Source organism: Meleagris gallopavo, chromosome 6, assembly GCF_905368555.1.
Source record: "Meleagris gallopavo chromosome 6, MGAL_WU_HG_1.1, whole genome shotgun sequence".
Lineage (NCBI taxonomy): Eukaryota > Metazoa > Chordata > Aves > Galliformes > Phasianidae > Meleagris > Meleagris gallopavo.
The window spans coordinates 46,237,471-46,252,539 of NC_139409.1; the positions used below are offsets into that span (position 1 = coordinate 46,237,471).

The 15,069-nt window shown below is 40.8% G+C and overlaps 1 protein-coding gene across 1 annotated transcript in view; it reads right to left on the reverse strand.

The window, feature by feature from the left end:
• The window catches only part of SEPTIN7 (septin 7), a 59,908-nt gene that overhangs the window by 41,455 nt on the left and 3,384 nt on the right, over positions 1-15,069 (reverse strand). The gene's annotated exons all lie outside the window — the stretch shown is intronic.

Sequence of the window (15,069 nt, forward strand, 5' to 3'; positions counted from 1 at the left end):
GCACAGAGGAAGCAGTCCAAGAGGTTTCTAGACTGCATGGAAGATAGCTTCCTTATGCAACTGGTAGGAGAGCCGACCAGGGGTGGTGCCCTGCTAGACCTGGTTTTTGCTAACAGAGAAGGACTGGTGGGAGAAGTGAAGGCTGGGGACTGTCTTGGGCAGAGCGACCATGGAATTGTAGAATTCTCTATTCTTGGAGATGTCAGAAAACTACTTTCTTGAATTTCCAGAGGGCGGACTTTGATCTGTTCAGGACGCTTGTTGCACAGGTCCCTTGGGAATTGCTTCTCAAGGGCAAAGGGGTCCAGGAAGCCTGGATGCTCCTCAAGATGGAAATCTAAGGGCACAAAAACAGGCTGTCCCTGAGTGCCGTAAGGCGAGGCGTAGTGGAAGACGAGCGGTGCGGATGAGCCGGGAACTACTGTTGAGATTCCAGAAGAAAAAGAGCTTATGTCCTCAGGAAGAAGGGGCAGGCTACTTGGGGGGATTACAGGGACGTTGCTAAGGTATGCAGGGAGAAAGTTAGGAAGGCAAAAGCCCAACTTGAGTTCAGATTGGCCACTGCAGTAAAAGAGAATAAAAAATCCTTTTATAAATATATCAATGGTAAAAGAAGAACCAAGGAGAATTTTCATCCTATACTTGATGGAGCAGGGAATGTGGCCACTGAGGACAAGGAGAAGGCTGAGATCCTCAGCGCCTTCTTTACATCTGCCTGTAATAGTCAGACCAGTTTTTTTTTAAATGGCCAGATCCTCCGGCCATTTTCCATCCTGATCTGGAAGTCTGGGATGCTACTCAGAATATACCCCCAGCGATTCAGGAGGAGACAGACAGATTGCTCCTCCTCCATCTGAACTGTCACAAGTCCATGGAACTGGACGGGCTACACCCTCACGTGCTGAGGGAGCTGGTGTGGGTGATTGCCGAGCCCTTCTCGGCCATCTATCAGTGCTCCTGGTTAACTGGAGAGGTCCTGGAGGATTGGAGGCTTGCTGATGCGACTCCCATCTACAAGAAGGGCTGTAAGGAGAACCCAGGGAACTACAGGCCTCTTAGCCTGACCTTGGTATCAGGGAAAGTTATGGAGCAAATCACATGGCACGTGCGTGGTGTCCAGGGCATCAGGCCCAGCCAGCACGGGTTCATGAAAGGCAGGTTGTGCTTGACCTACCTCATCTCCTTCTATGACTGGGTGACCAGACTGGTACATGAGGGAAGGGCTGTTGATGTAGTCTACCTAGACTTCAGCAAAGCCTTTGACACAGTCTCTCACAAGCTTCTTCTGGGGAAACTGGCTGCCCTAGGTTGTACAGGTATACACTTCTTTGGGTAAGGAACTGGCTATAGGACCATGCCCTATATAGACATGTGCCCAACGGGTAGTGGTTAATGGAGTTAAGTCCAGCTGGTGACCCGTTTCAAGTGGTGTCCCCCAGGGGTTGGTACTGGAGCCCATCTTGTTTAATATCTCTACTGATATCCTAGATGAGGGGAGTGAGTGCACCCTCAGTAAGTTTGCAGGTGACACCAAGTTGGGAGGTAGTGTTAATCTGCCTGAGGGTAGGGAGGCCCTTCAGAGGGATCTAGATAAGCTGGATGGCTGGGCTGAGATGAATGGGATGAGGTTCAACAAGGCCAAGTGCTGGGTCCTGCACTTTGGTCACAACAACCCCATGTAGTGTTATAGGCTTGGGGATGAGTGGCTGGGTGACTGTGAAGAGGAAAGGGACTTGGGGGCGGTGGTTGATGCTATTCAGCAAGATGTGGAAGACAGAAACCCTTCAGGCATGTGCTGTTTTAAAAATATTTTTTTTTATCCATGAGAACTCAACATAAATTTTTGCAAATCAGAATTTACTGCACCTCAAAACTAAGCAGCAATCAAGTTCTCTTTGCCTTATACTTTCAACCTCTCAGTACCTTCCCACCTGAGAATATCTAGTCCTTACTTTCTCCCAGAATAGCTTCAAGAGCCATAGCTTGTGCTTGCTTCTAGAAGCAGACTAATGTGAAGCTACACATATGTTCTGACATATGCAGTACTGTGTTACAAAACGTGGAAAGAGCTGAAGATGTTTTTGAATACCCAGTAATAAAAAGCCTTCTGGAAAGGATCCAAAGTACATCAACAACAAGCTCCGCTCAGAAATCTCAGAAACAAGATCTCTGGACGTGAAAGGGTGCTATGTGTACCCAGCCGTGGTGCTATGAAACAGCTCCTTGAGCAGAGCAGGTAGCAAGGCACAAGGGCCTTTAACTTCCATTCTCAGCTGAACAAACATCATCTGCGCACATTTCAACTGAAAAGTTATAAAGGATCCTTTACAGAAAGAGATTTTTTCATTACAGCATTATTTTCTTAGCCGGGCAATAAAGATTGCCAAAATGTAACAATGTACCCAAACCTATGCTGAACTCAGCTCAGGACACTTCACATAAAAAGTCAAAAAGGAAATTTTAGGAAGCAAACTGAGACCGTGGTTCCTGACAAGCAGCAGCTGTTTATTTCTCTCTTCATAAAGAAACAGCAACAGTCAGTAACATTTCTTGAGGCAGTCGTGTCCCATCGCTCAGACAATACTTCAAGCACTGGTATGAGCTCCACGGATCTCTCACATCACAGAACAGGAACCTTAAAGAAGGATACTTCATGGGAAAACTCACAGGAGAGGGAATATATAGCAAGCACTGACAACCTAAATTTGGCACATACGCCCACTTCCCTAAAAGATGCCACAATCTACATGATTTTTAACTGTGTCAAAGTGAATTCTCTGTATTCTCTGCAGAGTTTGAAGTGCTAGAGGCTCCCAAACTGTTATCCAGTAATGACCAGCCTCAGATTTGATCTCAAGCATGCTGGTAGCCATTGCTGTTGGAACAATACACCCACCTGAAGGAAACAAGCAGCTTATAAGAATCTTACATGATTCAATAAAATAGGGGCTCTCTTCACAGAATGGCCAGGGTTGGAAGGGACCTCAAGGATCATGAATCTCCAACCCCCCGCCACATGCAGGGCCACCAACCTCCACATTCAGCTAGAGAAGGGCTGATTCCACAGAGCACCAGTATAAACAGCACAACGGCAACTATGAAATGTGAACAAGCTGTGAAACGCCTCCCAAAGCAGGGCAAAATGCAGACTGTATCTATTCATAACCAAAAAGCTAGGCCCAGAGTGCTTATTTTTCAACTCAGCAAATTGAAGATAACCTAACCTTAGAAAGAGATCCAAACTAACCCACTTACAAACATGTAAGCAAGGAAAGAACACAACAGAACATAAAAATCATTACATTTATTAGAATAATCTATATTGACAAAAGTCTCACAGCTTTGCATGTTGAAATCAGACTCATTCACATAAGAACTACCATTAGACTACATAAAGCTGAAGAACAAATACTGTTGTTGCTCCTTATTTTTTAAGTAGAACCTCAAGTAGTCCAAATATCTGCAAAATTCATAAAGCAGTTCCTGAGTCAGTTTTGTTTCATCCAGTTATTTGAATGCTTGCCATTTGACATCTATCAACCAAAGCAGATAAATTAAGTCAAAAATGTGAAAAACAGTTCAAACCACAGTCTAACAGCATACATAACAGATAAAAGCCACATCCTTTTATTTGCTGCACAAACTGGAAGAGCTGTGATACTTCATGCCAATATGCTGCAATTTAAGGGATACCAAAGACTAAAATCTAATCTGATTATCCAGTCCCAACTCATTTGTTTGCAGTCAGTACAGAAATCTCATCATGAAGCAGTATAAAAACATTACACATTAGGGAAAGGATCCAAGTGCACAAAGCTGTGTACTTGACAAAACACTGTTCATTTATTATTTAATTTTCCAACTAACAAACCAACTTTACCTGCTAATGGAATTCATAACTAATGAGAATTTGATGAAGTAATGCAACCTCTTTTGTAGCAAGAGTAAATTTAAAGCACACAGATTTTGCAGATCACTAACAGAAGACCTTTTCCTGCAGTGATAACTGTTTTCATTCATTAGCTTCAGTTGCTCAGGAAGAACTGAGAGACAAAACATAACCTTGAAATAACTGTATAAATCAAGCCTTACGCACTCTGGGCACCTCAGACTACAATAAGCTACAGATGGAAAAGTTCTGTAAGGCCACGATGGAGTAAGGGAACGCAAAAAGCTACCCTTATCAATTCAGAAACCTACATACAGGAAGAGATGAGGTGTAGCAGGCAATGAGGCCAAAGGCGAAAAGATCATGAGCTGCAAGGTCTGTTATCATCAGTTTCTCTAAAGCTCATCAACTGGCCACAAAAGCTAGCGCTGTGAAACATACTTGAGCTGTGGGAGGATTCCTTTTCCTTCCTCAAGCTAATGCCTTCCTTAGCTGCCTTCACACAGGCTTCAGAGCACATGGAAAAAAGGTGGTTAGCATTTTGTTCAGTACTATTTCTTACCTTCTCAGAAGAATCACGCTAACAAAGTTATCTTCAGCAAGAAGTGCCACATACTGAATGTCTACAAGAAGGTGACATCATTTAATTCCTAACTCTGGCTTTCTTGCTGGAAGCAAGAAAGAAAGGTTCACCGCAAACCTGAATTACCATTTCAGAGGTTTGTAGGTTTCTCCAGTCCTTTGCCAGACGCCTAAGATACAGAAATCCTGGCAACCAAAATGTAACAAGCTGAGAAGGCAAATATCCCTAATTACAATTAAACTCTAATGTTTTATTACTCGGCACTGGTGAGGCCTCATCTCAAGTACTGTGTTCAGTTTGGGGCACCTCAGTACAGAAAGGACACAGAGGTGCTGGAGCAGGTCCAAAGAAGGGCAACAAGGCTTGTGAAGGGCTTGGAGAATGTGGCCTGTGAGGAGAGACTGAAGGAACTGGGGCTGTTTAGTCTGGGGAAGAGGAGGCTGAGGGGAGACCTTATTGCTCCCTTCAAATACCTGAAAGGTGATTGCAGCAGAGCGAGGTTGGTCTCTTCTCACTGGCGACAGGTGACAGGATGAGGGGAAACGGCCTCAAGCTGTGCCAGGGGAGGTTTAGGTTGGATATCAGGAAAAACCTCTTCACAGAAAGGGTTGTAAAGTGCTGCAATAGGCTCCCCAGGGAGGTGGTTGAGTCACCATCCCTGGATGTGTTTAAAAACAGTTTGGATGTGGTGCTCAGGGATATGGTTTAGCAGAAGGAGAGTTAGGGTAGGATGGGTAGGTTGTGGTTGGACTCAATGATCTTGATGGTCTTTTCCAACCCGAGCAATTCTATGATTCTGTGTTTCTAACCTCTCTACAGGTCATTAATGAAAAAAAGCACCCATATATTATGCAAGATTTAAGCAAGCTGATGATCAGTGCAAGTTCATCCTCAGATCCTTAGAAGAGCTCCTTCTGAGACTAACTTGTGCCATCCTATATGGAGACAGTGCTATTTTTACTGCAGGGTATTTATTGCCTCAATTGCTCAAAGGGTTCTTTGTCAGACTTATTTCTTACGAAGCATTTTCTGGGGGTTTTAAAATAAAAAAAAAAAAAAATCTGCTTTATCAATGGAAAATGTAAATAGCTCGTAAGGAAAGCAGTGAAGAAAAAAATAACAGGAAACAGACAGTAAACTTTCTCATACCTTCACCAAGCACAAACAGATGTTAAAAGAATTGCTGACTTTCAAGACAAACACAAAAGTTTACTCAGAAAATCCGTATCTGCCTTTCAACTCTGCAGGACAAACTCAAAGTCTCCTCGTGGGAAGGCAATGCAGACATGAAAAGAAATTAATGAATTAGAGTTTAATAAAGATATTAATTGAATGCAATGAAGATTACCACCATAGTGTTTGAGGTAGTGTTTTATACATGAAAATTCAACCAGCTCTTCACTAGAATACTGTAGCATTGGTCAACCACACAAAAGAACTTCAGAATATTCTTGAGATTACCTCATTTGTAACAAACATCAGCATATGCAGCCCACTACACTTGGGACAATAGTTCAAAACTGTTCAACTCTGTGAACCGTTCTTCTGACTGGCAAAAAGCAGATCCTTGAGAACCTTTCCATCACAGTGAAACAACAGAATGTTTTGTTGCATCACAGGCAAGTAATGTTCAGGGGAAAAAAAATAAAAAGTCCCCAGATCTTAGGTAAGAACAGATCAGTTACAGTAAGATGCAAAATATTGGAACAAACAATGGATTTCACTTCCAAAACACACAGTTCCCCAATGTGTTTTTCAACATGAAACATTATAGTGAAAATAGGGCAACGTGGATCAAGGTAGCAGCAATAACCAATGCATGTACATAATTATTCTCATTCTTGCATTCGATGCTTAAATCTGTGCCTGTTCAGCTTATCAAGTGTGACCAACTACCTGTCTGATAATCACAATGTTTTTCAGCATTTTTCAGTGGTTTGTTTTGCAGTTCTTCACTTCCACGCAATGCCTGCTAGTCTCTTCTGGAAAATGCTCCACAAACATTCCAACAACTGCCATCAGACACTGATTTACTATTCAGCTGCCTGTGTCTACCTACAGAAAACAGACCAGAGATTCAGGATCAGCCTATAAATTCAAAACCTAACAGATGACGACTTCAGACTGCAAAATTGCTATTTACAAGAGAACAGCAGCTTACAGTTAGAGAGTCCTCTGGGAATGCTTTAGGTTCTTTACAAGCAACCGAGCAGTTACCTTACACAGAAAACAGCACAGCTCACGTGCCCCAGGTACAAGACCACAGCCAGGTACTGCACAACCAACTTGCTACCCTTACCCTGTTCCATTTCTCTGGGTCCTTCAGTTGTGTTTCTTTCCATTCTGAGAGAGGCCAACAGTCTAACATCCATTAACCACAGCCTATTTTTGCCTTTCTAGAGAACCATCCGCATCATGAACAACACTTGGTTTTCGTTCATGGAAATATCTGAATGATGTAAGTTGCATTAGCTTCGGCACGTTCCAAGTTTTGCTACAAGTTGTCAGCATAATTTCTGGCTCAAAGCCTCATCAATGACAAGCACTAAGCAAAGACTGCTTGTGAAAAAAGTTTTTCGGGGCCCACCCTAAAAAACAAAAAAATCTTAGTTCCTTCTTTCTATTAAGCCTGAAGTATGTTATCACAGAATCACAGAGTGGCCAGGGTTGGAAGGACCTCAAGGATCATGAATCTCCAACCCCCTGCCACACGCAGGGCCACCAACCTCCACATTTAATACCAGCCCAGGCTGCCCAGGACCCCATCCAACCTGGCCTTGAACACCTCCAGGGACGAGGCACCATGACACACTTTATAGAGATTATATTAACACAGTGACAGAAATCCACCACCATTTCAAGATGAAGTTTAAGAATTCTCCCATTTGCATTTTCAGTACAAGTAATAAAATAAATTGAAAAGCTGGGATGGAAATTAAGGTCAACAATCCAAACAAAAATTAATCTGACGTTACAGTCAGTAACCTTTCTCTTCTTCAAGTATTGATAAACCTGAATAGTCTGGCTTAGCTATCATACTACAGTAAGTGGCTGGAGAAAACAGGCTACAATAGCACCAGACCAGAAGTGAAGGGAAATTCTTCTTAGAATATGTTGATTCTCATCAATAAAAATAATTCTAGACAAGAGTAGGGCATAAACTAACTCATCATAAACATGCTCAGAAGCTTCAAAGAAAAGCACCAAAAACATGCGTGCAATAGCCTCACCACACACAGTCACTGGAGAAATGAACAAAATCTAGCAGCTCTGAATGGAGTCACAGTGAAGCTATGACTTGCTCTTGCAAAGTCAGCCCAAGGGAAAACACGGCTACAGCAAATCAGAAGAATCACATTTAACAGAGCACTGTGGATTTACTACAATTGGAAGTTTGGACCACAAATATTCCATCCAAGAATATCACTTTGGTCACAAAGTTAACCTGTTCATTCATGAAGCTTGCTGCATTTCTTGATACAGCAAGCAAGTCTAACACAGCCAACAGGAAGAGACACTTTCAATCCATACAGCACGGAAAGAAAAAAAAAAAGAAAAAAAAAAGACAAGACTTCTGCTTTGAACCTCTCTCCAGGCTTGTGGCAATGATGGCCCAAAAAGCAGTCCAATAATAACAGTCACCTGATAATCCAAAGATACTGGAAACAATACTAACCTGACAGCATTCCAACACATCATTACTTACAAGATGGGCAACATTTAGATCATACCCTGCCAGTACACAAGAGCTCAGGATGGATTTTGAGAGTAGAATCAAATGTCAGCCACCTGATAAACAGCTTCAGAAGCTGAACATATCCACCAGTAAGGCATTTTCTTTAAGACATGTTTAAGTTTACTTGTTACACTAAACACCTCTGCATCCAGCTATCTACAATAGCTTGTCTGGAACATCGTGCAATGATGTTAAACTTAAGAGGCCCAGCTTTATTCATTTCAGTTAAATTGTAATTTATAAACCTGTAACCAACACGAACCAGATTCAAATGCTCATCTCACCATAACAAACAGAAGCATGGTAATATGAAATACCAGCATGCATGTTTGTGTACGTGCACACAAGTACAGACAAGGACAACTTTTTCATTTTATTTCTACAAAAAAAGAGGTGAGCTAACATAAGGAAAATAATCTAAAGAAAAATATTTATCTACAGACATGGAAAAAGTTACAAAGGACTTGAAAACAGCTAGCACTAGGAAAAGTGTATATAAGTGCTGAAGAACTCTACATCTTAAAAAGATCGTGAAGATGGCACCTACACAGTGCACAGCACAGCATCTCAGTAGGTTCTCATGGAATTCTCTGGACCCACCTATCAGAAATCCAATTTTAAGTATGGATAGAAGCAAAAGAATTCGTAAGATGATGAGAGACTGACAAGGAAATGCAATGTCAAACAGGAAAAAAGAAGTGTTTTTCAAAGAGTTATCATTTATTTGAAGAAATAAAAGCCAAATGGATTACAGGCAGCTTTTGCCAGATGTTGAGATCGCAGCCACACCGTTTGGTGGAAGTCCCTTCCCTCAAAACCCGTGCCAGGATGCAAACAAACAGAAAAGTACAACAGAAATCAGGCTTTGACCAAAATGCTGCCATAGCAAGAAAATATTCAGTTCAGTTTAAATACACCCAGCAGGGTGCCACCTTACTTCTCAAAACAATATTTTAATACAATAATATGTAGCATTTAAAATGAGCCATCAGGTCTCTGCAGCCACATGGATGCAAACTTCACAAACGTAAGCAAAAGTACCAAATGTCCCTGGCCTTAGCCAGGGCATCCAGGAACAGACACCAAGCTTTAGTTGGTTTTCACACAACCTACTCACAGAAAATGGCATCCAAACAGTGAAGAAAGAAAATAAAAATCAAGAGGCTATTTGAAAGCTGCACAGTGAGCACTACAATTCCAGCTAACGTTGGAAATTGCTAAGTTAAAGAAATCGAGAATTGAAGAGCAATTATTTTAAATACCAGTTTCACTGCTTAGCTCTTCTAGTCTATTAGCACTTATGTGCAAGCCTTATGTGTTGCACAGTGAGTATGGGGCAGGCTTAAAAGGAGTTTAACAAAAATAGGTTATAAAAGTAGGGTTTTTTTAATTTTTCCATTATGGATTGATTAAGAAAAACAATGCTATGAGCAACTTGTGAGTACTTGAAGAGCCATGGTTTCTAGATAAGCTTAAATATTTAGACTGACTTTCAGCAACACTAAATTTCAGCAATAATACAGCGTAGAAAGTTTCTCTTCCTCCACCAGGTTTTGGTCTTACCACAGCACTAGAAATGGAGGATGCAAAGTACTACAGAAGAGGTGAGAAGGGCAAACACACTGCAAATGTCTGGGTTTCACTGCTCTACAAAGGAAAAACAAAAAAAGAGGATGAGACAAGAACTATTTGAAGCCAAGCAGCTGCGTGAACGAACACTTCCAAGTTCCCGCCTAAAAGTAACTCAGTGGAAGAGCGTAAGCTCAGATTAGTGACCTTCCACACATCGAAGCAATACAGCCCTCTTTGCCACACCTCCAGAGTTCATCTGTTCTCCCTTCCCCAAGAAACCCCGACAGTTATTTCCACAAAAAGCAGTGATGTGCTCGCTAGTGAGGCGTTACTCCATCCACAGAAATTATTTCCAAGGAACGTGGCACCTCTAGGAATCCCCTGGCTCCCTACCACACTCCATCAATTTTCTGCACCTTTCATTTTTATGTCTGCTAAGTTCTCCTGAGTTCAGCATGTTTTGCTTCAGGGTGGGACAGGGGTCTCACCCGTTATGTGCAAGCAGTTAGTTATGCATTTTAACACTCTGGAGGATCATCACTGCAACACTGGATCCACATAACTTGTATGTTAAATGCAATCATTTTTCTTATTTCTGCACCTCAGTGAAGATCCTGGCAACAGAATGCCTGAATTGAATACTCTATTTCTTCACTACTCCTAGGAAGTCAAACAGGAAGGAGTTACCAAAGCCCAAACATGCACTTGAATAGTATGGCAGAAGAAAAACAATGTAAAATCTTACTAAAGAATATTTCAATACATAGCTAAATGACAATTGGGAACATCCTCCAGAGGGGTACTGTCAATCCACGTGTTATTTTGCACTCAATTCTTCTTCCTATCCTTTACTGAACGGCTTCTATCCCACCTATGAGGCACAGCTGGGAAGGAAGGGCATCGCATTGGCAAAGAACAAGTACACATGAGCATCTCAGGCAGTTGCTACACCTGTTGGTCTCATAAAACCAGACAGTGAACAGAAGGGTAATTCTAATCAGAACACAATCCATCATCAGAAAAATACTACTATTATACCAGTCTTCTCCAGGGACCAGTAAAGGCATTTTTCTCAAAAGTAACTTCAAGTCCTGCAAAATACAGCCTTTCCATTTGTGTCCAAGCCAAAAAGCAATGTTTAAACCAAAACATTTTAAAGCTCGCATATAATTACAAACAAAACACCATCGCAGTACAGTGTGATATTTTCCTTTAAGTTGTAATCCACAGGTGATGTACAAGACTAAAGCAACAATTAGAAAACAAAACAGTCAATTTGCTACAGGAAAGGATTAAAAACTGCCTTCATAGTCAAAACTACCAAACAGATGGTCGAGAAATAGGAACTGAGAAGAAAGGTCCTCTGCAAAGTCACTTGCCTGTAGGGGGTTTTGCACACATTGCAGCTCAGATGAGTTTTTTCCAACAAACCTTAGAAGTCCAACTGCTAAAAAGCATCATTAAACTCAAACACCTCAAAGCACACTGCTCTAAGAAAAGCCACCTCAAAAAATTAAGCTCAAGTACCTGGAGACTGTAGGTAAAAAGAATTCTAGAATAAATTACGACTTGGTATCTTCCTGAACCTCAGTTCAAATCACTTGTTACCAGCATCATTTCTGTACAAGAGCAACTGAAGAGGGATTTCCTGATGCAGCCCTTTGAAGAAAGAGAGCAAAAAGAAACTATTTGCTCCACACCTCTCACTACACTGAAACAAAAATCAAACAAACAAAATAAAAAAAAACAGAACTCACTTGGTACTTAAATACCTGTAATTATATCAGTAAGCAAAAAAACACAAATTCATAGTTGAGATTTTCTTCAACTGCGAGCTACAATCTAGAGTTGTGTTACTTCTGGAAGTTTTCTTGTGAGTCTGACTTTGGCAGGTACTTTCCTTGGTAAGGAAAAAAAAAAAAACAGAAAAATAGAGACTGCACTCTTGATACCATACAGACCACGCATTTATCTTGGACCCTCAAACATTTCAACACCTATCTCTTTTTTATGAGATTACATGGGGTTATCTTGAAAAGAGCCTGCAGAGACTAAGTTGACAATTCTTCCACTGGTGAGATTTCAATATGCAAGACGTAGAATTAGCTGCTTTATAAAATCATTTGAATGTCTTCTTTTGAAAGCATCAGGGTTTAAACTTTCAGTGCCTATTTCTGCCTGCTTGACATCCTATCCTCAAAAAGGTTCTTAGTGTCCATTCTACAAATGCAAGTGTCAGAAATAGCATTATTTCATGTGAAATACTGATCAGCCCTTTAGAATACATCTATTACAGGATTAAAACCTTCCTGGGACCATTAAACAAAACAATGTCCAAATCACAGCCCATCAGCCTGTTTGTAGACCCAGTTTGTAGGCCCTGGAGCCTACAAAGAGGAGGGGAATAAACTCTTTGAAAGGGTAGATAAGAGCTGGACAAGGGGAAATGGTTTTAAGTTGAAGGAGGGAAGATTTAGGTTGGATGTCAGAGGGAAATTCTTTACAGAGAGAGTGGTGAGGTGCTGGAACAGCTGCCCAGAGAGGCTGTGGATGCCCCATCCATCCCTGGAGGTGTTCAAGGCCAGATTGGATGGGCCCTGGGGCAGCCTGGGCTGGTATTAGATGGGGAGGCTGGTGGTCCTGCATGTGGCAGGGGGCTGGAGATTCATGATCCTTGAGGTCCTTTCCAACCCAAACCATTCTGTGATCACATAGGAATAAGAAGGGCTATATCTCAGTCTTCAGTTTCTTAAGAAAATTTTAGAAACACTACCAAAAGAAGCAACTGAATTTAGAGAAAACATGACTATAGTTAATGAGGCTGAAGAACTGAAACGCTTATAATGGCTAAACTGTAACAGGAATTGGAATTACTCTGCAAAGTTAACTTTTCAATGATATTTAAAACACCAAATGTGAAACATTTTTTACATCAGCTGTTTATAAGTACTTCATAAACAGTTACATTTAATGCAAACACCAGAACACTTGAGAATTAGCAACTACACTTCCAGAAAATACTTCACTAGAAATAAGCTCACTGCACAAAATCTGGGCTTGGACCAAATTACAGGACAGCATGCTGCCCCACGTGGCTGAAATGGAGCCCTTCCCAAAGCTACGCCCCAAGCACCTTCCAAAGCTTCAACAAGGAGTATTCACATCCTGAATCCACTCCAGAAAACATAGGCCAGGTTCTTCAGCAACCACTGGGCCTTATGTTCAGTGTTTTCTGCAACATCACATGCCCAGCACAAACACAAGAAGCAAGGTGACTTCACTGCTCGCAGTGGGGATACAGGCACTGACACTGGACAGAATCTGCAAAACTGACCTTCCTGACAAATTTCTTATTGAAACAAGAAGTTTGGATTTGTTGGATACTGCACTTAATACATTTTCAGAGGAAAACGTTATAAAGAGGTAAACTGAAATCTGAAGTGTAACTGTACAACTAACCATACTGACAAGTCCCTCCAGAACACCAATCCACTGACTTTTTACAGAACACATTTCAGGACAAAGAAGCCATGTGTCTTGCTGTATAAACCCTGTAAGCTCTATTGACAATCCCAGACTAAATGAACAACTATCAGTATCTATGGAAATGCACATTAAAGCCTCCCAAACACCTGAAAACTGCTGGATACAGAGATGGCAGATCCCAAACGAGCTCTTCCTTGGATCTGTTTACCAAACTGATTTTTCACTTCAGAACAGCTAACTCACTGACATTGAAGTACCTATAAATAAAGCAGAACCAGCAGATTTGTTCAATCTGCAAAGAGGCAGCAATGCAGACATGACTCCTGGCAACAGAAAAGAGCAAGAGAGTATTTTAGATTTTCAAGAAGAGATGATGCAGTTCTTCGCTAATCAGCACCGACCAGAAACAGAACAGAACAGTGCTAAAACTTTCAAATCTGAATATGCACACTACAGGACATTCCATTAACTATTAGTAAATTTTATCCTACTGGCAGCCAAAGACTGCAAGCCTACATTAGCTCACACTACCTCAAAGCATGAACACAGCAGTAGTTAATCACTTGAATTAAACTGCATGTTGGAGTTCAACATTTGTAAGAAGCATTCAGTAAAATGCAAACTATCTCATGTTCATAGTTAAAATGGATGTATCTTTTCAGCACCAGTTACCCTGGAATTTCCCACCCAAAAATACTCCCTCACACACACACAAGCTACTAGTATGAAGAGATCATGTACTATTTGGTTCCAACACACACGTCCACACACAGACCTTCTGTACTCGAGGTATGGTAAAAATCAACACTCAAATGTAAAAGACTACTGACGATTCCCTGAGTGAGCTTGCAGAAAATTTAACAGATTTGTTCACAAATGAAATTAAATTTTAATACTACACACAAAAACAGTACTAAACATAGAAGTAGTAACCAAGTTTTCTAGTCAAAATCATCTTTTCCATCAACTCTTCTTCTCAAAAGACATTTTCTACAGTTTCTCTAAATGCAACTGCATTAGTCTACACTACAGACAAAAGACCACAAATTTAAATTCACCCACTTCCTACAGTTCTAATATATGTCATTATTTGTGCTTTAAGTGACTTGATTCTTGCAAGATTGAAACAATGAAGAGCAAATTACAGCCCATTTTGGCTTAAACTTGAAGACAGTTTTTCCTTCCCATTCACCAAGAGCAGAAAACCCTATTTTATTCTAAACAGTAGATTTCTGTAACAAATGAATTCTGTAGTTGGATGCTAGATTACAAAGGGACTTCTAGTTCCAAAATAATTAAAAAAAAAAACAACTCAGATTTTAAAATGTTCACTTTGTAATCAATAGAAAATAACTGAACTACAAGATTTCATCAATTTGACCTTTGTTTCTAACTTTGTCAGCAGTACTTTTATGTAACATGTACATAATGACTGCACAGCATGTCCACTGTATTGATGACAAAACAAAGCATTAAAGCTACCCAAATTACAGAAGACAAAGGCAGGCATCAAGAAAGAGACAGATGGCTATTACAAAATTATTTTGTGTTGTTTTGACCATTACCATGACAAAATTTAATTACATAACCAGTACATATGCTTCAGTACCAAACTGTAATAATGATCTACTACCATACTAATACTCAGATGAGAATAAAAGGGAAATCAGATGTCTTATCAAAGCAGATAACTACTGGGGTGATCACTGACACCTAAATGAATCATTATGTCCAGCACTTTTTATCCATACCAACTACAGTTTCAAATTGCCTGTAGTCCATAGGGAACCCACTGTTTACATT